General features: G+C 41.5%; 1 pseudogene across 1 annotated transcript; it reads right to left on the bottom strand.

Annotated features, from left to right (window-relative positions):
- Positions 1-3,985: 3,985 nt before the first annotated feature.
- LOC149841081 (AAA-ATPase At4g25835 pseudogene) lies at positions 3,986-5,521 on the bottom strand (annotated as a pseudogene). Its single transcript, XR_016431688.1, has one exon. The product of XR_016431688.1 is annotated as an AAA-ATPase At4g25835 pseudogene (transcript).
- Positions 5,522-26,681: the final 21,160 nt, after the last annotated feature.

Genomic DNA, 26,681 nt, shown 5'->3' with positions numbered 1-26,681 from the left:
CAATCTAAAAGATTTTGTATCCTCTATGGAGTATGAACATGCCAACCTCCCACGTGTGCTCTAACCAGATAACATATCATATGTAGGAAAGTCATTAATTATCCATAGGACAACAACCTTCATATTGAAGTTTTATTTTTTGTGAGCATCGTACGTGAGAACACCGTCATCCCATAATATTTTTAGTTCATCAATCAATGACCTTAAATATACATCAAGATTTTAGCCCGGAGACATCGGACCAGGGATTAATAGAGACAATAAAACATTTTGACGCTTCATACACAAACTTGGAGGAAGGTTGTATGGGGTGACAAATACTAACCAACACGAGTATGGGGTTGATCTACCTCCAAATGGATTAAATCCACCTGTACATAAATCGAGCCTAATATTTCTCGCTTTCATTGCGAAGGTCTGATGAGTACAATCAAAGTGCTTCTAAGCTTCCACGTCAACATGATGCGTGATCTTGTCTTCATCATGTCGATCTTTATTTGTATGTCATCTCATGTGTGTAGCTGTCCTCAAAGACATACACAATTGTTGCAATCTAGGGGTGAGAGGGAAGTAACAAAGTGACTTGTATGACATTTCTTTTGACCTCGTTCTACCATTGCCCCTTGTCTTTGGCTTGAACCGAGGATGCCCACATGACCGATATGATCTGCTATTTTCTTGATCTTTAAAATACAACATGTAGTGATTTGGACAAACATCTATCTTTTGATACCCCATACCTAAAGCGTTGACCATAACCTTCGCATGATATAAATTTTATGGCAATTTCACATCTTTTGGCAACATACTTATCACAATAGAGCATAAACAATCAAAACATGATTGACTCAAATTATACTCAGACTTCAAATTCATTAGTTGAAGAACTGTAAACAAGATAGTGTGACTCTTGCAACCATTCCAAAGTGGCTTATCAACATCTCTAAGTAAATCATAAAATCTACTAGCTACATCGTTTGCTGCTTCTTCCTCTACCCCAGTTGGTACATCACTAGGACCCATAGCAGAACTCAGTTCTGGTCCTGCGACATCAAATATCAAATCTACATATGGATTATCGTGCACCACATCCACCCGTGCATCAAAATTATTTCAAAATTCTTCACCATGAAGCGTCCAATTTCGATAATCATTCACAAAACTCTTTCTGTATAGGTGATGTCTAACGCCATGAGGTTCTGCAAATCGATTGTTCTTACATATCATGCAGGGGCACCTGATCCGACTTGTGAAATTCACTGTACTGACACTTGCAATTGCAAATTCAATAAAACTGTCAACACCATCCACATATTCAAGCGATACCTCATTGTCAATTATCCTACGGTACATTCATTGACGGTTTGCAGTCATTTTGTCCTATGATGTTATGGATATTATCTTAACCAGTTAAAAGAGAATCATAAAAATGTTATGATGAAGAAAATATTAAATTTATCATGCACTCGTGATAGATGCAATGATTTGATATATATATCACACACACACACACATATATATATATATGATGTCATTCAATCACAAGAACAATGATGCATGCATTAATAACTTAATATTTTCATATGCAAAACCATTCATTTGAAGCATTGATAACTTATCATTCATTTTCATGTACAAACTCATTCATAACATGATACATTCATTTGAAGCATGTTTTCATGATATAATTTCACATAAAAGACATAATCAAATTAAAAAATTGCATGCAAGCATGGATACAGTTACATCAAATATTGTAATATATTCAAATCAATCATATCAAAATAATGTCAAACATGTATCTGTAGCAAACATACTCTAATATCCCGCTAACTACTACCATGACTAGCATGAAATCCGAACTCTAAAAAAAAGAGCACTTCTATTTTCATACATTAAAATCATGCTCAGCATGATGCCCCGACTCCATCAAAGCAGTCATAAATATCCACAACTAAGTGAGTGTGTGAACAAAAAATTATTGCATCCAAGAAATTAAATAACCTGTAATGCGCTTGCATCACTTACTCACCACGAGTATTTACCCGATTTGCATGCTATTGCCTTTGCTTTTTTTTTTATTTCTTTTTGCATTTAATTTTTATCTGCATGCGATGCTTAGAACTAAGTATCGTGCAATTAGCTCAGCTACGCACCTGCAAAGCATAATTATATACGACAAAGAAAAAAGGGGGGAGGGGGTGCAAGGGCCAAAAGGCCCCTGTTAGACCAAGACTAAAAGGTGGGGAGGGGGGCAGGGGCCGATGGCCCCTGTCGGACCAAGATGAAAAAAAAGGGTGGGGGCCCAGGGGCCAAAGGCCCCTACGACTCTTGAAAAGGAGGAGGCAGGGGCCGATGGCCCTTGCAGGACCAAGACGAAAAAAAAAAGAATAAGAAGGAGACAATGCAGGGGGAGAGAGGGGTCACCTGAGGGAGTGGGGGGGCTTCAGCGAGGAGAGGAAGCACAGACGGGGTGCTCTGAGCTCTGACGTCTGAGGAGGCTCGAGAGGGAGAGAAACCAAGAGGGGGGGGAGGGGGGGGGGGGGTAGGTGAGGTGACCGAACGGGGTCGGTCGCCTGGCGAGGAGGCACCGATGGAGCTGCCAGAAAAGGGGCGGTGGTGGTCAGACAATAGGATCGACAGAGACGGGCGACGAAGACAGGAGTGTTAGGGTTCGATTTGGGAGAAATCACAGAGAGAGGAGAGATAATGTCACGGCTTAGACAAGCTTATATAAAAAAATAGTGATGGATTAGCGACAAAAATATTTTGTCTCAAACTCTGTCGCTAAGTAGCGATTTCCTTAGCGACAGAAAATTTATGTCGCTAATCCGTAGCTACTTTGCGACGAAGTTTGATACGAAACTTTTCTGTCGCTAATCCATCACTAATTAGCGACGGAGTATAAGACAAAATATTTTTGTAGCTAAATCTACAACAAATTTAATTTTAACGATAACTACTTTTCTCTCGCTAAGCCGTCACAACTTTATAACAGAAATAATCCGTCATCAATTTTTATCGCTAATTAACGTTTTTCTTGCAGTGCGTCATGAGTCGAGCCAAGCCCAAGCTTGTTAGCTCATTTTTTAAACAAATTGTTTTTTAAAGCTTGATAATATATATAATCTCTCTCTCTCTATATATATATATAATATAATATAATATGTATCTATATATAATATCTAAATCGAGCCTATATGAGCTGAGTTGAGCCGACCTGACCTGAGCCTGCCATGTTTGTACTCGGGTCATTTACCTAAATGAGCTTGCTTGTAGCTGAGTTCGCCGAGATCAATTTTTTAGCCTAAAGGCGAGCTACTCATCCTGTTTCTCAGACCTACTTGTATTGTGACCAAGTCCCAAGTATATCACCCATATTGTGAAAGAGAAATATAATAAAAACATTTTCAAAATATTTCCTGTTTCCATATTCGTTATATTTTTGTTTACACTTTTACATATCTTTTATGTATTTTTTGCATATGCAAATAATTACCCAAGTTTTATTTTATTTTAAAAAAAAGCAAATTTCTCAACATCGCAAGATTTTCCTTGAATTGAGATTTGTGACACCAACGGGGGCTCTGCTTGTCTGGTAGGGAGCAGCTAGTGCACGTTACCTTGTGTTGGGACGTTTCATGTTCAAAACCCAATGGTATAATTTTTTAACTGGTAAGGGGTCTGATTAACACCAGCTTGCCTTTCAAAAAAAAAAAAAATTAGATCTGTGATGTTTCCCTTATCCAATCCCTCTGCAACGTGGGGCGGGTGTTGTTCTCTAGGGGTCCGCCTAACCCCAGTTTGGCTTTCAAAAAAAAACAAAAGGATCACTAGACAAGCGAAGGAAAAGAGAGAAAAGAAAAGGACCAGTACTAATTGCCTCCTATTCTTAACGGTTAGTTACAGGCAGCTCCCCTTTTATCATACACAACAACAAAGAAAAGACTAAAATAACAAAAACACACTTCAAATCAAGAGAACTTCAAATCCCATTTACATTTACAGACTCGGACCTGGTCAGCATCCTCATCCTCACGAAGCACCTCACCTTCCTCTGCCATCTCCCTTTGATCTTGGCCTTCTTGTCCGCGACACCTCCCTTTTCATCTTCAGGCGTCTCCAAGAAGAAGCTGCTGATCTTCTTCTCCATCATCGCCACCAATTCATCTTCATCATCAACATCATGCTCACGGTGGCTGCCGCGAAGGGCGGTCATCTGCATCGCGACGATGACGGCTCGAACGGCAGCGTCGGCGTCGTCCTTGTGCTTGATCAGAATCTCCCCGACCTCCGCCGGCGTCAGCTCGCCGCCGGCCTGGATGCACCGGTCGACCACGGGGAAGAGATCGTGCTCAGACAACCCAAGGTAGTTGAGCGCCAGCGACCTGAACGCGTCTGGCCCGCACGCGGACAGCACCACATGCACGTCCATCCGGCCGCACCGCACGAGCGCGGGATCGACGTTGTCCTTGTGGTTCGTCGTGAACACCACGATCCGCTCGTCCCCGCAGCACGACCACAGCCCGTCGGTGAAGTTCAGCAGCCCCGACAGCGTCACCCGACTCTCTGAGTCCTCCGGCTCCGAACTCGACCTCCTCCCACATCTCCTGCTCTCCATCCGCGGCTTCTTCGCGAGCCGCTCCGTGAGATCGAGGGAGCAGTCTATGTCTTCGATGACGATGAGCGATTTGTTGGTCGTCTGAATGAGCAGCGCTCTCAGCTCGGAGTTGTCCACGACTTTGGTGAGCTCGAGATCGTACACATCGTAGTGCAACAAGTTCGCTATCGCCGCGATCAAGCTGGATTTTCCGGTCCCAGGCGGGCCGTAAAGCAGGTAACCCCGTTTCCACGGCCGGCCGATTCGCTTGTAGAAATCCCTGCTGTTGGTAAACGCCGTTAGGTCGGCAATCAACGACTGCTTGAGCTCCGGTTCGAGAGCAAGCGTATCGAACGTAGCGGGGTGGCGGAAGGGAACGGAGGCCCAGCCGAGCTCGCAGGAGGCGTGGCCGTTGTTGGTATAGAGGCGTCGCTCGCGGGAGACGCGCTCGAACTCCTCGGCTCGAGACGAGATCTCGGCGAGGTAGTCAGGAAGGACGGACTTCCGGTGGGCCTTCGAGAGCTTGAGGCAGAAGCTGCGCTTCTCCTCGAGGGAGTCCTGAACTGTGTCGACGTGGTGGGTCCACCAGAGGCGGTGGCCGCGGAAGGAGTCCTCAAGGGTGTGGTTGGGGGAGACCATGAAGGAGATGGTGCGGGAGGTCTTGGGGCGGGTCAGGGTGACCCTGCGGGAGGAGGAGGCGTTGAGGCTGCTGAGGTACAGGTGGACCTGCCGGTACAGGTCGTTCACGTCCACCCCGCAGTAGCCGTTGAACTCGGGGATCTCGAAGTAGGAGTAGGGGTTGAGGACGTCCTGGAGGGTCTCCCACCAGGACTGCAGGAGGGAGAGGAGCTGGGATGGGAGGACGTTCTGGACGACGGTGAGCAGTCCCAGGAACGACCACAGCTGGGATAAGACCTCCATCACCCACCCAATTCTCTCTCTCTTAACGCTGCTCCACTCTATCGTTTCCCTTTTATTTATTTTGGCATAGCTTACCAGAGCACCCTTGAGATAGTCGTATATTTCAGAACTCTCACTCTGGTGAACTTTCCTGTGATGGTTCCTAATTACTATTTTGATTTTACAGATAAAATTACCAACATACCCTTCAGATCTTCCGTTCAAGTCACCAACAGTAAACAACACCTTCGGATCAGATCAAGAGGTATCGATATCAAGTCCAGATCCGACTCTGACACGATCTTTTATAAGAAAAACTATACTGGATCCAATAAAAATTACATAAACCAGACCCAGTTCATACCCGAAAACATAATATTTTTTAAGATTTTTACGTTGAAAAATTCCTAATCATAATCGGAACAATGTTGGACCTGAGTTTGGTATAACATTTTATAAACCATACCTGGGCCATAATTAAATAACCAGACATATTCATGGGTCTGACCCGGATAGTCAATTGGATCTCTTTCTTTGTTGCCAAACTCTGATCTTACCGGATTTGGTATGGGTCAGGATCAGTTCATACCCGACCAGTTGTTACCCTCAGCAATGGGCTGACGGCAAGGTTCTGCTGTTTACACAATAGATTGTGTAATACATGAATCTAATGGATGGTTACAATGCCAAAACACCAAGGATTGATCCATTCCTGCTTAAGGGTGTGTTTGATACACCAGACAACTAACCTATAACAACTCTTCCTGAACAAGTCTTGGAGTTTTTTGTGCTGACAAATTGAGATACAAGTCATCCAATCTGTAAAGTTAGCCATTCAAATTGCTGAAATCCCAGTTGGTTATGAAAGATTTACTTACAAAAATATGAAAAAAAATTGTTTTACCTTACATGCCTCAATCTGATGGAGGTCAATCTTGTGAATTACTATTTACTTCTTTATAATTAGGAGGGGAAAAGGGGGAGGAGTGGGGAACTTTTTCTTGGAATTTGAGGGGAGTGAGGTAGGTTGCCTTTTATGCAAAGTAAAGTTCATGTTTTAGGAAGTGGTGGGTGTGGTTATCAGGGTAAAGTAAAAGGTGAAGTACGAGCACACGGCCTTCTTTTTCCCTTAGGGTTACACCAAGTGTTGAGCTTTAGGAGGAGGGAATAACGAGCTTCTCACCTGCACGCTAGGGCTTTTTGTTCTCTCCACCGCGTCTTTCTTATTTTTCTTTTGGAAATCGATCTTTTTTGAGTCTTTGTGAAAAGATAACATATAAGATGTCAATCTTAATTTCCTCATTTTGTATGGTAGTTTTAAACATAATGTCATATACAATTAGGGGCCGGCAACCGGCCGGACAGCCTGATGGGCCAAGCCCGTCCCGCCGGCCATGGGCCGGGTTTGGGTCATGATTTTAGGCTGGGGTCCGCTGCCCGATGGGTTTGAGTTTTTTTATTAATTTTTTAATAATATAAAATTTTAAAAATTAACTATTACATAGTAACTTTTATTTACCTAATCAATTGCATTGAAACTTGCTATTCTCTCGTTAACCTATAATTTTAGTCAAGCATTTATGTATTTTAAGATTGGGTCAGCTGAGCGGGGCTGGGCCGAACCCGAGCTGTTGTTGGGACAATGGGCTTCTCTTCAAACCCGTGCCCGTTAAGAACCTGACCAAAACTCAGCCCATTAGTAAATGGGCTGGGCAGTTGACCAGCGGTCTGCCCGGTCCATTATTGGGCTGGCCCAGGCCGATGCCTACCCCTATAGACAATCAACACCATGTTTATCAAACGGGGATCAGAACACCCTTTTTTTTTCAATGAAACTTTGAATATTGAAAAAGAGAACTCTACTCTTTTTTAATGGTGGCAATTTCTGACCCGACCCGCCAACCCGCCTCTTAGGCGGGTTCGGGTTGGGCTTAAGCCAACCCGTTTAATAAACGGGTCGACCCGTGTAACCCGTTTATTAAACAGGTCGGGTTCGGGTTGGGGGTATGCCAACCCGCCAACCCGTTTAATAAACGGGTTAGGCGGGTGGGTCGACCCGCCAACCCGACCCGCCAACCCGCCAACCCGACCCGTCAACCCGCCAACCTGCCTACCTGCCAACCCGATCCATCAACCCGCCAACCCGACCCGCGAACCTGAAAACCTGTTTACCCGACCCAACCCATTTATTAAATGGGTTGGCGGGTCATGTCGGGTTACCCGTTTATTAAATGGGTCGGGTTCGTGTTTGCCACAGCCGACCCGTTTAATAAACGGGTCGGGTTCGGGTTGAGGTATGCTGACACGCCAACCCGACCCATTGCCACCCCTACTCTTTTTAATGTAAAACCTTTTTATTAACCAATTTTTTGCCTTTTTGATTTACACTGTCCAAATAAAGCAGTGTTCAGTTCACGAGCTCACGCAGTTTTCAGTTTCTAATCCTTCACAATCCACACATATCAGCTGATCAACACCTACTTTTTTGTTTGTTGTATTTTCTGTTCTCTTTCGTAACCATACTCATCCCTTCCTATATCTATGGGATTTTGTAAACTATAAGTTCCCTTTTTATTAGAGCTAATATAATCAATCTTTATTTCGATTGCACCAATCGTGTTTCACAATTCCTTCTTCACATGGCATCAGTTAGGGATGGCAGTGGGGCGGGGCGGGGCGGGGCGGGGCGGGGGACAAGGTTTCCACCCCCGCCCCGCCTCAAAATTTTATCCTCCACCCCCGCCCCGCCTCCGCGGCGGGGATGGATTTTATCCTCCACCCCGCCTCCATCCCCGTTTCATACCCTTCATCCCCGGTCCAAACAGGGATGAGGCGGGGCGGGGCGGGGATATTGCGGGGAAAAGTGGTTGGGGCGGGGTTGGGGCGGGGATCGTGGCGGGGACGGGGCAGGGCGGGGAAAAGTGCACGTCCACCCCCGCCCCGCCTCCGCGGCGGGGATGGATTTTATCCTCCACCCCCGTCTCCATCCCCATTTCATACCCTTCATCCCCGGTCCAAACGGGGCGAGGCGGGGCGGGGCCTCGCTTTCCCCCGGTCCACTGCCATCCCTAGCATCAGTGCTGATGTTGTTCTGATCGTTTGGGAAGCATCTACGATTATTCGATCAGGCCTTTGTAATTGTTCGTCGTGTATGGAAGTCAAGACCAAGGTCGAGTTTGCATATATCCACAGTTCCACACCTACGTCCTTTGACGTCAAATCCTTGCTACTTCTGATCGTGATAAACATTCTTCGTCTTCTAAATACTTGAGAACCCTCTATCACCTCAGGCTGCCATAGATAACATCGGCGCCCATAGTCGATTCATTCTGATCCACTCATCAGACTGCCGATCTACCCACCAAACTCGAGTTTTTTTTGAAGCCTCATCGTTAATCTGCCATGGCCTTTATCGAAACACAACAAAATGCCAACGGCTTCAGATGTTCTAGAGACACCTTACTTCTTGCAATCCAGGTGCAATTTTAGTCTCTTCTCTTTTAAATGGCGATAACTATTCGACTTGGAAGAGACTCATGAAAATGACTCTTAGCGCAAAAAATAAATTTTGCTTTGTTGATGGATCCCTACCAAGATCCAATTCCTCTTCGTCGGATTCCCAAGCATGAAACCAATGTAATCATATGGTCTTGTCATGACTTTTAAACACCCTGACTAAAGAATTGGAAAACAATGTCATCTATGCCGACACCGCTAGAGAGGTATGGGTAGATCTAGAAGAACACTTTTCTCAAGGTAATGCTACAAGAATCTATCAGTTAAGAAATTTGATTTCAGATCAGGCAAAACTAGTCGTCTCTTGCTTCTTGCTATACCACTCTTAAGTCTCTGTGGGATGAATTGAATTCATACTTATTTTATATTGCACATGTAGAGCTTTCAAGGAATTGAATGAATGTCAACAACTAGAGAAAGTATACCAATTTATTATGGGTTTAAGTGACTCATTCACTACGGTGAGGAGTCGGATCTTGACTATGTAACCCTTGTTGAGCATTCGCAAAGTGTATGCCCTTGTAATGCATGAAGAAAACCAGAAAATGTTGCAAACCAATCTCAAAGTTATAAGTGAGTCAACTACTTTCGCTGCCAATGCAAATTCGCACAATCGAGGAAACATCCCTTTTAGCTTCTCGGGACAAGGTCGAGGATGCCCACGATGTTAGCATTGTGGGATGGTTGGTCACATCAAGCCACGATGTTATGCATTGCATGGCTACCCGGTTGGCCATCCTAAATATAAGGTCGACAACATGTCTACATCCAAGACTCACTCTCCAAATGTCGCCAATGCAACCGTCAAGCAGCCAACATCTCTTGTCGTACAAAATGATGCCTTTTCTTCCTTGATGCAACTCACTGATGATTAAAAGAACCAGTTTATGTCTTGGCTCAATGCCAATGCTCAAGCTTTCTCAGCTAATCTTGCATGTAATACCTTTCAAAATCATTTTTCTTGGATAATAGATACAAGTGCTTCATATCATATGACTCCATACATGTCCTTGTTAATCAATTGTTTACCTGTCACTAATGTGAAACCTGTTAAATTACCCAATAGACAAAGCATGAATGTCACCCTCATAGGAACCATCAAAATATCACTTGATATCTGCCTCAAGAATGTTCTTTATGTTCTATCTTTCCACTTTAACAATTATATGTTAGAAAGATATCTCAAACTTCCAATATTGTTGTCACTTTCTTTCTTTCTTTTTGTATATTTTAGGACCGTTTGACAAAGTGGCCAATTGGAGCAGGTGAAGTTCGAAATGGGCTCTATCACTATCTTCCAATTGATACATATCATTATGCCATGGTCATCACACGACATACCACCTTAGAAATATGGCATTCACAACTAGGTCATCCCTCTAAGGATCAAATTTCTCAATTATCCAAAGACTACTATGATATTTTTTCTCCTTCAAAATTTTCATGTGATGCTTGTTATCATTCTAAGCAAACACGATCTCCATTTCCTCTTAGCATTAACAACGCTTATGTTCTTTTTGGTATTATACATTGTGATATTTGGAGACCATATAATAAGTCTTCACATATCGAGGCTTATTACTTTTTTACCATTGTTGATGACTTTTCTAGATGTACTTGAGTCTATCTCACAAGATACAAAAGTGAAACCTTTCATTTTCTTACCAAATTTTGTACCATGGTTAAAACTCAATACAATTGTCAAGTGTAATATGTTCGCATAGACAATGGTATTAAATTCATGTCTCACGTGATGCAAGATGTTTTTACCCAAAGTGGGATAAACCATCAATGTTTTTGTCTTCGTTCACCCCAAAAAAATGGGAGAGTGGAGTGAAAACATCGTTATTCACTCGAAGTAGCTCGCGCCTTTCATTTCCAAGTCAATATGCCATTAACCTTTTGGGGAGAATGTATTTTAACAACCACTTATCTCATCAACAACATTCCCGCATCAATTCTCCAAGGCAAAACTCCATGTGAGATATTGCTTAATGCTAAACCTTTATAGAACCAATTACGTGTTTTTGGCTGCTTATGCTATTCTAGAAATTTAGAATCTCGAGGCATTTTTTTTTCTCGTTCCAAATGTTGTGCCTTCATTGGATACCCTTTCGGTAAAAAAGGTTACCTTCTATATGATTTGGATAATCATGTTTTTTTTACTAGTCGTGATGTCATATTTTATGAAATAATTCTTTTTTTTCAAAATCAAACTCTTTTTCAATCAAATCAACATGTTATGACTTATCCCGTGTCCGATTTAGATTTTTCACCACCACCGCCACATTTTTTACCACCAAATACACTGCCAATCGAACCACATATCGACAACACCCATGCAACGTCTGATGTCATTCCTGATTCAGTCGACACCCTCAATAAACCCGCCCACTATGTAGATCACATCGAACCTATCCCTAACCCATTGTGTCGATCTAGTCGCCCTCACCACCATCCCTCTCACCTAGATGACTATGTGTGTTCATCGGCCCAGGTTATGCCCATCATGATTTCATCCAATCCTCGGCCATCTTTAGGTAATCCTTACCCAATTTCTCATTTTATACCATATCATAAATTCGCTCATGCCCATCTTTCTTTCCTAGCTTTTGTTACTTCTCAGGTTGAACCCCAAAGCTTTAGCGAGGCCGTTAAGCAAGAGCATTGGCAAAAAAACCATGGCTTTTGTAATCGATGCATTACAGAAGAATAATACTTGAGACATTGTTCTTTTACCTCTTGGCAAGAGGCCGATTGATGTTATTGGGTTTTCAAGATCAAACATCACATTGATGGATCTATTCAGCATTACAAAGCACGTTTAGTTGCCAAAGGATACACTCAAGTAAAATGATTTGATTATCATGCGACCTTCGCTTTGGTCGTTAAACTTGTTACCATGCGTTGTTTACTCTCTCTTGCCGCCATTAATGAATGGTCTCTTTTTTAACTTGATGTAAACAATGCATTCTTACGTGGGGATCTCCAAGAAGAAATTTATATGAATCTCACACCTAGATTTAATAGTAAGGGGGAAACATCACGTATGCAAACTCAAGAAATCATTATATGGTCTCAAACAATCATCCAAAAATTGGTTTGCAAAGTTTTTCCTCACTCTTAAAGATGTCTGATATCATCAGTCCACAACAGACTATACTTTGTTCACCCATCATTCTGGATCATGGTTCACAACTTTACTCATATACATTGATGATATTATTATCACTGACAATGATCCTTAGTCTATTATTCAACTCAAATTTTTTTTGAACTCATGTTTTCATCTCAAGGATCTTGGTAAGCTGAAGTATTTCCTTGGCATCGAGGTAGCTTGCTCATCCCAAGGTATTTTCTTGACCCAACAGAAGTATACACATAACATTCTCTCTGTCAGTGGCTTATAGGGTGGGCGCTCAAAAGATTTTCTCATGAAGCAATGCCTTTTTCTCTCTGTCGATCAAGGTGATCCACTCGAAGATTCCACTCATTATGGACGCCTGGTGGGTTGCTTAATTTATTTAACTGTCACCTGACCAGATATCAACTATTCAGTTAACTTATTAAGCCAATTCATGCAAAATCCTTGGAAGCCTTATCTTGATGCTGCCTATAGGGTCCTTTCGGTACTTAAAATCTTTCCCAAGCAAAAGCATCCTCCGAACATCTGCTAGTCAACTTAAGCTCACCGCATATTGTGAATTCGATTAGGCCAACTACATGTAGGGGTGGCAATTTCTGACACGACCCGCCAACCCGACCCGCCAACCCGCCTCTTAGGCGGGTTCGGGTTGGGCTTAAGCCAACCCGTTTAATAAACGGGTCGACCCGCGTAATCCGTTTATTAAACAGGTCGGGTTCGGGTTGGGGGTATGCCAACCCGCCAACCCGCCAACCCGTCTGCCAACCCGCCAACCCGACCCGTCAACCCGACCCGCCAACCTGCCTACCTGCCAACCCGATCCGTCAACCCGCCAACCCGACCCGCGAACCTGAAAACCCGTTTACCCGACCCAACCCATTTATTAAATTGGTTGGCGGGTCGTGTCGGGTTACCCGTTTATTAAACGGGTCGGGTTCATGTTTGCCACAGCCGACCCGTTTAATAAACGGGTCGGGTTCGGGTTGAGGTATGCTGACACGCCAACCCGCCAACCCGCCAACCCGACCCGATTGCCACCCCTAACTACATGCCCCACAACCTGCCGGTCCACTACTGAATATCTCACTTTTCTTGGCAGCAACCCTCTTTCATAGAAGACTAAAAAGCAGCACAGTTTCATGATCTTCAACTGAAGCTGAATATCGATCTATGGCTGCCGTCACTTGTGAACTAACCTGGCTCAAAGCACTTTAATTTCAGAGATCTTGGCATTCATCATTCTCAACCAATGCAGTTATATTGCAACATTCAAGATGCCCTTCACATTGCTGTCAACCCTGTTTTTCACGAGCATACTAAGCACATTGAACTTTATTGTCACCTTATTCGAGAAAAGATCCAAGCTGGTGTCATCATCACTGCTCACGTTCCTTCTCGTCATCAACTTACGGATCTCTTAACTAAGGCCTTGAGGCATGAATAGTTCCAATTCTTGATATCCAAGTTGGGCGTTATGGATCTCCATGATCTAACATGAGGGAGAGTAATAACGTGTATCACCCCAACTATGCAGATGAACCAACTGTGCAGATCGGCCATCTGATTTACCCTATCCAAATGAAGCAGTGCTCAGTTCACGAGCTGATGCTGTTTTCAGTTTCTGATCCTTCACAATCCGCGTAGATCAACCTATCAACACCTACTTTTTTTTGTTTTCTTTTTTATAACCGTACTTATCCCTTCCTAAATCTATGGGATTTTGTAAACTATAAGTTCCCTTTTTTGATTTTTTTTTTTAGAGCTAATACGATTGCACCTGTATGTTTCACGATTCCCTCTTCACACTTTTATATAACAAGCAATACAAAAATTAAGGTGACCCGTACGTAGAGCATTAGCCTTGAATAACGAAGCTACGATGATCGATGACGATTGCGACTTTTTGTGAACTATTATAACTGATAAACCCAACCTTTTGAAGACATGCGACCATTCTGGGTTGACTTGGTTTAATTACTTGACCCAGTTTAACTTGGATCCAAGTCGAGACTAGTTGCGTCGGTCACTGGAAACAGCTGGTTTCGTATTCTCGAACTGCAGGCTTTAATTAGCCAACTTGAATCTAACCATGTCAATGGGTAGCTAGGTGGACTGAAGGGGCAGCGTGATCAGCTAGCTTCCTACGATTTGTGTTATCTTGTCAAGATGAGGGCAAACCCTCTTGTGTAAGGATGGCAGTGGACCGGGGGAAAGCGGGGCCCCGCCCCGCCTTGCCCCGTTTGGACCGGGGATGAAGGGTATGAAACGGGGATGGAGGCGGGGACGAAGGTTAAAATCCATCCCCGTCCGGGGGTGGAGGCGGGGATGGACATGCACTTTTCCCCGCCCCGCCCCGCCCCGCATCATCCCCGTTTGAACCGGGGATGGAGGACACGAAACGGGGTTGAAGGCGGAGATGAAGGCGGGGATGGAGGATAAAATCCATTCCCCGCTGGGGATGGAGGCGGGGGTGGAGGATAAAATCTTGAGGCGGGGCGGGGCGGGGGTGGAGACCTTGTCCCCCGCCCCGCCCCACTGCCAACCCTACTCTTGTGTGGGGCTAATTTAGCTAGAGTGAGCACCTTGGTTAGTAACAGGCTTTAGAAGGTCAAACCACCAGAATGAGCACCTTGGTTAGTAACAAGCCTGCCTGGCTAGGTCTCTGGTCGACGGGGTACGTGGTTTCTACCTCCCTACCCTATACCATTTTTGAGAAATCGGTACCTGCATTTTAATTACCTTAATTTGCAAGTCGGTCCTTGAGGTTAATAGCTGTTAGCTTTTTTGACCTAACTGTTAAAGATTAGACAAAATTGATGGTTCGGTCTTGAAAGAAGAACCAATTTACAAAATATGAATATAAGGGATTAATTTGGAAAAAAAATTAATAAACCAGCAACTATTTATGAATGGAATTTTGGTGACCCGTTAACCATGGTTAAAGTACGTACCATATTTTCATGGGTTGTGGTCAGATCGATGATGATTGGAATCACTAATGCTTTTCGTTGATCTGCTATATAACTTCACCATTAATGTTATACATCTCATTCTTGGGAATATAATTAATGATGAGGAAAAAAATCTCTTCATATTTTTGAAAAATCTGGTTTTTATTGCGAAACTGCAAAATTGTAACATATATAAATATAAACAATATAAAGATGCTGGAAAAATGCCTCATCACGTTAATATCATGATAAAAACATAATATTAACAAAATAATTGATATTCTTTTAGGTACTTTGTCAGCCTTTAAAAGTATTGCATGCGATAAAATCATGTATATATTTAGTATCGGTGGTATTAGTCATAATATCGGCGATAATTGTGACATGACTTTACCATCATCATTGTTCAAGATTTCACATGGCTTGATTCTAAGTCTTCTCTTTTTTTTTTTAACCGTACAAGTGAAAATCGAACCTTTGTGGTCTTTTGTTCACATTTTTTCTTCTCGAAAGGCTCAAAATTATGGGCCCCATTGCTTCACTTTTGGCAAAGCTGTCTGCAGGGGTCACAATCCAGAGCAAAAGCTAAAGCCTAAAGGGTTTCGTAGTGTTTTACAACCACCTTCTGTTTGATTTTTTGGTTGAATTTTTTTAAAGGGACAAAATGTGGAGTGTGACTTGAGGGTTGGAGGTCAGCCTTATGAAAAGGCTACGTGTCACACAAATACAACCAAAATGACACGGGATATGTCATCTTTGTGTAATTTTTCATTGGGGATAATACTAATAGGACACGAGACGAATAAGTTGAAGTATTCTAGCTAGAAAGATTACCATTCCAACTAAAGTAAGTCCACACGTTGGAAGAATGCCAAATCTACGCATGGGGAATAGATTCTTCTTACATAATTTCTATGTCAAGAAGGTCTATGAAAACTTCATCGTTTAGAACCTTAAAGTATCTTTCTCCTCCCTTTTTTTTTGGACAAAACAAAATATTAATTAAGCTTGTTTTAATGTGTGGATAAATAGTCATTGACTAATTCATTTTGGGTAGTGAGTTAAAGTCAAGTCATGAATTTGCAGTGTAATTAAGAGTTGCAAGTAGTTTTGGCAATGTGGTGTGTAGAGATTTCAAGGACAAAGTTGATATTTGAAAAACTTATCAATGTGAAGTTGTTTAGGTTATCCATGCACATAGTAGCTAGGTAATAAATGTAGTGGGTCATATAACAAGACATGTGTACGTGTAGAGCCATTGAAATGGCATAAGAGTTTACAAGGAAGTTATATGAGTTGAAACATGCTAGTGGTCATGGTGGTATGTGTCATTAGTCATTGTTAAGTAAGTTATTAAGATATAAATTCATAATTAAAAGAGAAGCCAAAAGTTGTCATTTATGCATGAGACCTATGTAAAAAGAACTTTCAACTTTATATATATATATATATATATATATATATATATATATATATATATATATATATATATATATATATATATATATATATATATATATATATAACTTAAAGACTGCATTTTGAGAATGAATGAAACTTATTATCCAATAGATTGATGTTTTTAAGTGCTTATCTCTATTGAGTCTTTCTAATATTTTTTTTTCTTTCATTTGTGTCGCTTGTGAGGAAACATTAATTCCTAAAAATGATTTCTTTCACCATGCAAACGCCCTCCTTAAAAGATCTACCAACCAAAGCACCGTTATTTCACTAGAGCAGCATACATTGTATCTAATTAACTAATCAACAATTACATTCAATATCCACCACACATCTCACTTGGGAGTGGGTCCCACATTTCCTCATCAAGTTATGTATAACAAAAAAAAAAGGTTAGACCTTATCTACCCTCTCACTTCGTTGGTAGTGAAATGCTGGACTTTTAAGGCAGGGGCGGGTCACAAAAGTGAAAAACTTGGTATTCTACATCCAATCATTAGTTCTAACCGGCAAAGACTGAATATTTCAGGGGCGGGTCACAAATAATTTTAATATTTTTTAATAGTTTTAACATGTGTCACGTTTGATTGACATGTAATATTTTTTACTATTTTTTTGGCCGTTACAGAACGATTCACTTGAGTATCGGTATTGGACGATACACCCGAATTGTTGGCCAAACGGGCCGACACCGGTACTGACAACATTGAGTTTGGCAATTTCTGTCATGTGTGTAGCAGCGTGACAAACATCGCAATATTCATGAAAATATCACGAAAATGTCATGAAAAATTATTTAAAGGTTTAAAAAAAGACATAAATACTGTGTTCTAAATGTAACATTTATGTTCTTAACTGTTATTTTTCGCAAAAAAAAATCATGATTTTTTATTTTTTAATATTATTATCTGTATTTCTTAATAAACATTTATTTTTATTTTTAAAATCATTTATCATTACCAATATTTTGCCAAAAAACATGAGTCTTTTAAAAAAAAGTTCTATTTCTCACGAGTTTCTGGCTGCCGATATCTTGCCATTCTATATTGCAAAGTCATGCTTCACAAATCGGGATGCAAATGGTTCGGAATCGGATCAACTAAATACATGGGAGGCTCCGATCTGTATCGGGTTGGAGCAGCCAAAAATAAAAAAGCCTAATACTGGATCCGACCCATTTGCATCTCTATCCTCAAACTCAATATTGAATCACGGTTGGGGCCCATGTTTTTGTGACATGGCGTTTGGCATGTTAGGAACTTTTGCAGTAGTGAAGTGCCCATCGAAAGTTAGCACTTAGCAATTGAACTGATGCTAGTGACTCATATCCAATAATAGTAGGTTCATACTCCTAGTGCCTGATTAGTAGGGCCGTCAACGGGTTGGACTCTCGCTGAAATGGGTGGGTCCAAACTCAAACCCAACTAGGTGATCTGTGTATCGGATCCATATTCGAGTTTGATGGGTTTTCATAAGAAAAAACATATCCAAATCTGACAAGAATTACATAAACCACAACAGGTTCGTACCTGATAAAATAATATTTTTTAAAGTTTTTTACATTGAAAAATTTCGGATCTTAATCCAAACTCAGATCAGACCCAGATTAGGTATAAAATTTCATAAACCATACCCGACCCATTTAATAATCGGACTTCATGAATCCAACAAGAATAGCTAATCGGATCCCCTTCTCTGTAACCAAACCCTGATCCTATATAGGATTCGGTACTTGTCAGGGTCATACCTGTTCAGTTGGCACCTTTACTGATTACGAAGGGCGTGTTTGAGCAAATGAGATCCTAGTCCTATAATTCATAAACTAGGTCACGTTTCACGTAATGTCCAAACGTGATGTTAGTTCCAAACCGTTGCTTTTGAGAAATCAAAATTTCAAAACTCACACACTTTTCCAACTTAGGATGCTCCCATACCCTAACATTATTTAATTTCCCTAAAGAAAAAAAAAAAGGAAAAGTGATCAATTCGTAGATAGATATATATGAAAACGACCTTACCTATGCTTTGCGCTGACAAATGGGGGGCTTGTTTTAACTTTTACGAAATTACAAAGATTATCCCTTTTAGGTCCAATCCTCTAGTTAAAGTTAAAGACATTGCACTACTTTTATGAAAAAGACAAAGAGTTGAGATTGGGTGATGATAGCCCTCATCTTTTGTTGGATGAGGTTGTTTCCATGACCATCAAGCACCAACTTGGAAACTGACCACTGGGTACTCTGGAAGCACGTCATCACGCATAACAAAAAGTGCTAAATCAATGATTTCTTTATTAAATTTTCCTCAAATTTTTTTTTTTTTTTTTTGATTTCTTTATTAAAAGTGAAGTTAGACATGCAGAGAGCATGGATGGAGTCTAATTGTGGGGCCCAGCCAGACTCAGAGCTGGTTTCATCTTTAGGCTTGATGGGCCAAGAATCATTTGGATTCCACACATCCCCTTTCTGTCAGGACCCATCTTCATACACCTCTTAAATCTTATATGATGCAAGTTGTTTTAATCAAATGTGACCTTATGGATGGATTCCGAATGGTTGATTTAATAAGAATCGACCCTTGGATCATATTTTTTGACAAAAAAATGTGTTTTTAAATCACAAAATTGTGTTTTGTCAGAACTTGATTTTTGGATCACAAAAAATCCTGCACGCAAGTTGGATTTTGGTGATTTAAATATTAATATAAGCTATTCTCACTTAAATCTCCTTTACCAGTGACTAAAAGTGCAATTTCTGCCTCTCCTGTGTCACGTTATCTATTCTCACTGCTTTTGTCATTCCTTTCTTAGTACCCCTCGTTAGGATTCCGTTTATACGAGTTGTTTTGATCAAAATCAGACACAGGAAATGTGATCTACATCATTCATTTAGGGAAGAATGACATTTAAATCACTAAAATCTTACCAGTGTTCCAGTTTTTTTGGCCATTCAAAAATCAGTTGAGAAAACACACAAAATTGTGATTTAAAAATACGATTTAAGGGTCAATTCTTATTAAATCAACCATGTTGAATCCACCTAAAAGATCAAATTTTTTTGAAAGGCAAGCTGGGTTTAGGCAGAACCCTACCTGTTAAACAATTATAGCATTGAGTTTTGAACCTGCAACGTCCCAACACAAGGTCATGTGGACTAGCTGATCCTACCGGACAAGCGGAGCCCCCCTTGGTACCTATAAGATCAGATTTGATCAAAAGTTGTATATATAATAGGATTTAAGAGGGGCATGAAGATGGGGGATGACAAATTTAGGCCTATAAAAAAAGTTACATAAATCGATTAATTGAGGTCAGTCCACATCGACATCTACATCCATGATCCATCTAAAATGGACAGATATGGATCCATCCACATTCATGATCGGTTTGAAAAGGTAAGTCTTGATAGCTGACTGCTGCCATATAAATGATCTTTTTGTAGAAAACCTATATGTTAAGTTAATTCCAAAGTGTGCATATCAGGTCGGAGATCTCGCTCTAATGCTGTTCATCCATGTGATGAACGGCATCCTAAATACCATATGTTGAACTATTTTTTCCGCCGTTCATTTTGCAAACCTTAGATGCCATTCATCTTAAAGCATCAGCAGCTCTGAAAAAGACATGAGAACCATCTAGAAGACACAATAGTCCATCCATGGTATTTGGGATGGATGAATGGCATCAGAGCGAGCTTTGATGGATTACCGTCACCTTAATATTGTTCAACTGCGGATGAGGATCCATGCAGGCCAGGCATGGATTTTTTTTTTTCCTGACAGAGAAAGCTGGGGTTAGGCAGATACCTACCAGTTATACAATACAACCATACCATTTGGGGTTCGAACTTGCAACATCCCAACACAAGGTGAAGTGCACTAACTCCTCCTGCCAGACAAGCGGAGCCCCCGTCGGTATACCAGGCCTGGATATTTGGGTTACACAAACCAGGCCAAAATTAATAGCATTTTTTTTTGAGAGAGATAAGAAATCATTTTATTAGTTATAGAAGTTTAGGCCCAAGAGATTTCAGCCTGAAGAAGGGAGGACATTTCAGGGCATGTATCAAACATATGAAGTTGCATCAGTTGAGGGTCATTTTATCATCACCAAATGAAATCAACATGAGAGAGTGCAGTTTTTTCTCGAAAAGTTCTTGCATTTTCTTTTCTCGCCCATACTGCCCACCAAGCAGATAGCAACAAACAACACTAAAAACCATTTCCCACATCATCTCAAGCTGACAAGTCCAAGAGGAAGGTGTCGAGCGAAAGAATTTTGATGGATGAAAAGTTATGAAGGGCACCAAACCGCATGGAAAAGATTTTGAAAGAAGGGACAATACCAAAACAGGTGAGATGAGTTTTCCATAGCTGCACTGCACATGCAACGTATGGTAACAACGAACAAACCCCTCTTGGAAAGATTGTCATGGGTCGAGAAAGATCAACCATCCTAAACTCAACGTGGGAAGTTGGTCCAGCACCCAAATGCATTGCGCAAGCAACAAATCCATACCTGGTTCAAGAAGTGCAAAGTTAAAGGAAGCAACAGAATACTCCCTGGAGGAAAAACAGACACAATGACAGTCGCTTGGGTTTATCTTGACCAAGTGCCAGGTATTGGGAAAATTCTTGGTATACCTGACACGAATAATACCACGTCTGCTACGTCTTGGATACCAGTCCCAAGGAAGGCCACTAAGAGTGTCACGGGTAACTCGCACCGGTGCTCCCCAACACCGAAAGCAGGAATGCGTGCAAACAATCAAAGGCGCACAGACACAGACACAAGCATGCACGCGTAAAATCACATAAAAGAGAAGGCAGAGAGCAAGAATGCATAACTTCTTATATCAAATAAAGCATGTACAAAGGGGTGCCATATCTCTATATATATGGACGATCTTAGGGAAAAGCCCATTTACAATTAAGTACTTAAAGCAAAGAGACATTGACATCAAGTAACAAAGTGAAAAACTTGATGGTCTGGAACACACTTTTCCGCCTAAGTTCGCATCATCCTCAGTGATGCTTCCTCATGGTGGGTGTTTTCTCCCAAGTTGCTTCACTCTTCGATATTCTTTTTCACTGCACCAAATACTTTTTTACTTCACCAATGTAGTTGTTAGAGTGATTGAGGATCACTTTTGGTTCTCTGCTCGCTGCGCTAGTTGTTAAAGGTGTACATTATGAAAGAAGAACACATTGATGTATATTCTGTTGAGGATCTTTTTCATCCTCATAGAATGGCTTTAAATTGAACACGTGAAAGACTAGATGCACCTAAAAATTTGCTGGTAAACCAGACCTTAAGTTTTCAATACTCTTTGTCACGGTGAAGGGGCCATCATATTTGCGAATGAGCCCTCAGTGTCACCTAAAGACAATTGTCTGTTAAGGGAAGAGCTTCACAAATACCTTATCTCTAATGTGAAACTCAGCAGGTCGATGCTTCATGTCTGCCTATTCCTTCATCACCTTTTTCAGATACGCCTTCGCCAACTCTGCCCGGTCCTACCAGTTTCTAACAAACTAGTATATACATAAGGTACTTTTTCACATCCTCGAGAAGCATAGAGAGTGTAGAGTCTGCAGTTGTTGTCTTATTGCAACTTCAAATGGATTATGGTCTGACGATTCACTCTTCTAAAGATTATAGCAAAATTGGGCGATATCAAACAAATCCACTCAATCTCTCTCTTTAAAACTAACAAAATGCTAAAGATATTCCTCCAGCATGCCATTGATCTGCTCGGTCAATCTGGGGATGACTGGTGCTGAAGTGCAAGTCTATCTCCATTAATCAGAATACCTCTCGTCAAAACTTTCTAGTGAAATGAGCATCACAATCATTGACAATGCTCTTTAAGATTTCCCAATGCATCACCACATGCCACATGAACAACTTCAAAGTGTTAGTAATTAAGCAAGTGGCAGGGGCAAGCACAAAGACAATGTACTTTGAAAATCAGTCTACAACCACATGAATTGAACTGCAACCCTGTGCAATAGGCAAGCTGACAACGAAGTCTATGGTGACACACTCCCACAAATGACTCGACACTAGTAATGGCTTCAACAATCTCGCCAATCTTTGGTTATGGCCTTGTCTTGCTTACAAATCAAGCAAGTATGCATGTATCCATTAACATCATCATGTATCTATGACCAATATTATGCACACTCCAATAACACCAGTATCCTCTACTGTCCTAAGGTGACCAGCCTAGCGCATGTTGTGACACTCTTGCATCAAGCACCTTCATAGAGTATACCACTGTGGGACATACAAACAATCCCCAGTAGTGCATAGCAAATCATCTTCCAATCAAAACCTTTGGGTTTTTCCTTTCTTCACTAGAGTGACAAGTTATTGAGCCATCAAATCATTCCTCAATCCTGCTTGAGAAGATCACTCATTGGTTGACTAGTGTTGCGTTCCCCTTCGTGTAGCACTACAAGTTCTGCCTTTCAACTCAACGCATTAGCAATGACATTGAACCTGTCTAGCTTGTACTAAAAAACCATATCAAATTCTACTAGAAACTCTTGCTAGTGGGCTTATCTTGGACTAAGCTTCTTCTGGATCTGGAAACAACCCATCGCAACACTGTCAGTCTACAATGAATTGTGACCCCAGAAGGTAATGTCTCCATTCACAAAAACAATGCACGATAGCCAACATCTCATGCTCGTACATCGTGTAACGTCACTCAATGTTGTTCATTAGGGTAGAGAAGGCTGCAGGCATGTTCATCAAGCTGAATGACATCACGAGGAAATCAAACACCCTATAGCGCATCAAACAAGTGGTCTTGGCATAATCTCCCTCTATAATTCTTATATACCAATAACTTGATCTCAAGTCTAACTTTGAAAAAATTCAAGCCTGTCTGAGCTAATCAAACAAGTCTGTGATCAAAGGAAGCATATACTTATTCTTTATCATCAATTTGTTCAACGCTTAAAATCAACACACAAACGCTTCAACCCATTGTGCTTTGCCTGAAACGACATGAGAGCTCCAAATGGTGCTTTAAATGGCCGAACGATCACAACTTTAAGCATGCCATCCAGTTGCTTTCACAATTTTGCTAACTCAACAATCGTCATTTGGTACGGTACCATCATAGATGGTTGTGCATCCAACACTAACTCAATCTGGTGGTCTACCAAATGTCACAGAGGTAGCTTCTTCGATAGTTCAACAAATATTATCATCAAACTCCTTTAATACAGGCACTAAGGTCCCTCAACAACATATCTTATTTCTTTCACTTCTCAGATCGTCACAAGGAAGGTCTCGTCACCTCTCTTCAGTTAGAGTGTGAACACCAAACACTCACAAGGCTTCTTCGCAGGTAGTATGGCAATCACACAAGGTTGCTTCTCATCCTCAAAACTAACAACAATTAGATGAGTCATAGACATTTCCTTGTTGCTTTGTAGGAATTCCATTCCAAGGATGACCTTGAAATCATCGATTAAAGCTAAAAAATGTGACCTTTCCAAACTAGCTCAAGATGTGTATTGGCATATCATAAATAACACTGCATATCATTTGACTCTCCTTATTTTTCCAATGCAATCTCAGTCACTTTGATTCTTCGAGAGAAACAAAGTTATGTGTCACACCCATGTCTACCAAGGCCTTGGTGAGTCTCATGTTCAAGACTTCCAAGTATGTCAAAGCTTTGCTTATGGGTGGTTCGATGGTAGGTATCACCCTCATTGTATTCATCATCTGTACAATCGACACATCTGCAATAGCATGCTTTAGCGATGTTTGCAACTCTGGACTCATGGTTATCTATATTTACTTAACTGTGTTTCCTGTTGGGACACTAAATCGCCCAATAATCAGTGTGATTGCGATAACAGTCACGATGATGATAGTTTTGCCCTTGGTAGTTATTGTTCATGTGCTGATTATTGCTTTACCCATTCTGTTGGCCATGATTCTGCTAGTTATCACTTTGTCAATTCTTGTTACTAGTATTATCCCCTCGATCATTCCTTATGTTATCCCTCCAATTGTTGTTGTTATAGTCATTTTTGAATTGTCTGCCTTGAAATATCGTATTGTGTCTATCAATCTCAGCCAATCGCTTGGCAACAACAAGTGCTGAAGCAAGATTTGGAAGGTCCTATCAATTTAGCGATATAGCATACCACCCTAGTATGTTCATACATGAAGTGGTACTTATGGTCTCCATCAGTCATATCCTCGATGTCCAACATCAATGAGGTGAAATTCATGACATAGTCATGAATTGACCTAGGGATGGCAGTGGACCAGGGGAAAGTAGGGCCCCACCCCGCCTCGCCCCATTTGGATCGGGGATGAAGGGTATGGAATGAGGATGGAAGCGGGGATGAAGGTTAAAATCCATCCCCGTTCGGGGATGGAGGCAGAGATGGACGTACACTTTTCCCCGCCCCACCCCGTCCCCTCCCCACCCCATCCCTGCCACTTTTCCCTGCCCCATCCCCGTTTGAACCGGGGATGGAGGACATGAAACGGGGATGAAGGCGGGGGTGGAGGTTAAAATCCATCCCTGCCGGGGATGGAGGTTCTAATCTTGAGGCGGGGTGGGGGTGGAGACCTTGTCCCCCGCCCTGCCCCGCCCCACTGCCATCCCTAAATTGACCTAGTTTGCTTCAATGTCATCAACTTGTTATGAGCCACTCTTTCCTCATTTTTTGGCAAGAAGTGGTTGCACAATTCTCGCTTCAGATCACCCCACGAATTCACCACAATGAGACCATGCCCAACATCGCTTAGGCAACATCTCCACCACAACATCACATCATCTGTAGGGTATATTGTTGTGTTACATAATCTGTTTGCATCTTCCTCGACTCCGGCAACATCGAGGTACTTCTCCATTAGGTAAATAAAATTCTCTAGGTCTATTGAATTGCAAGTACCCTTGTACTTTGTAGGTTTGGGCAACTTGATACACGAGTTATCCCCATGTGTTGCATTTTTTTCAGTTGAGACAATTCTCAACCGCCGCTATAGTTGGTTATTTTTTTCGCAGACTTCGACCATTTCTTCTGCCATAGTGTTGAATCTTTTTAGCAAATCTTCAAATTTGGTAGTAAGACTATCCACAAAGTCCACTCCTTTCACTACAGACTTGATCTCATGATCAGGCATAAAAACAACAATGGCAACTGCTCCACATTGATCACAATATATGTTAGCTTGACAACACCATTCACCAGAGTTGCCACATGATCATCCGCCATGAACTCATCTTCGGAAAGAACCTGACTCCCTGAAGAAGTCTCCTTCTGCTTATGATTGTGAGTTCCCTTGAAAGGGGATTTAGTAAACTTTGTACACATGATTAATGATTGCCATCATTGGCTATCAAGTCCATTTCTCAGCTTCGACTAGGCTTCATAGGATTAAAAGTGAAGGCCTCATGACTCGCCCTGGTGCTCCTCAACACCTAAATCAGGCCCTTTTAGTGCACCACAAATGCACACGCAATCACTTAGAGGCACACAAGCACACACACTCACATAAGAGAGAAAAAGCAGATAGCAAGAATGCAAGAAGGAGAGATCAAATAACCTCTTATAGCAAAGAAAGCATGTATAAAGGGGCCCCGTATCTTTTTATACATGGGGGATCATAGGGCAAAGCCCATTTATAATATACTTAAAGAAAGCAAAGAGATAATTACATCAAGTAACAAAGTAAAAAACTTGGTGGTCCAGAACAAAGAGAATATTTTGCTATAAAACATTCATTAAAAGCTCAACCAATTTTTAAAAGAGCCGAACTAACTTTTCATGCTCTAGGACAAGTTACACCACATTTGTAGAAGGCTTCTTAAAACATTAGTTGCTTCTTAAGAATTATTTCAAAAGCGTAAAACTACACACATTCTTTTTTATGCCCACAAATGCTTCACTCATTTGGTAGGGGCGACTTGTGAATGTCATCAAATTGATGGGGCGTCTCAAGTTCGAAACCCATGGGTGACATCCCTTGCCATAAGGTTGAAGCTGAGAGTATAAAATCTCAAACACCCAAGCAACAAAGAATAAACTCACACCAATATTTACATGCTTGATTACACAGTATACCTAT

The sequence above is a fragment of the Nuphar pumila genome, chromosome 4, assembly GCF_984573655.1.
Source record: "Nuphar pumila chromosome 4, dmNupPumi1.hap1.1, whole genome shotgun sequence".
Lineage (NCBI taxonomy): Eukaryota > Viridiplantae > Streptophyta > Magnoliopsida > Nymphaeales > Nymphaeaceae > Nuphar > Nuphar pumila.
This window is presented reverse-complemented; position numbering and strand designations above follow the sequence as displayed.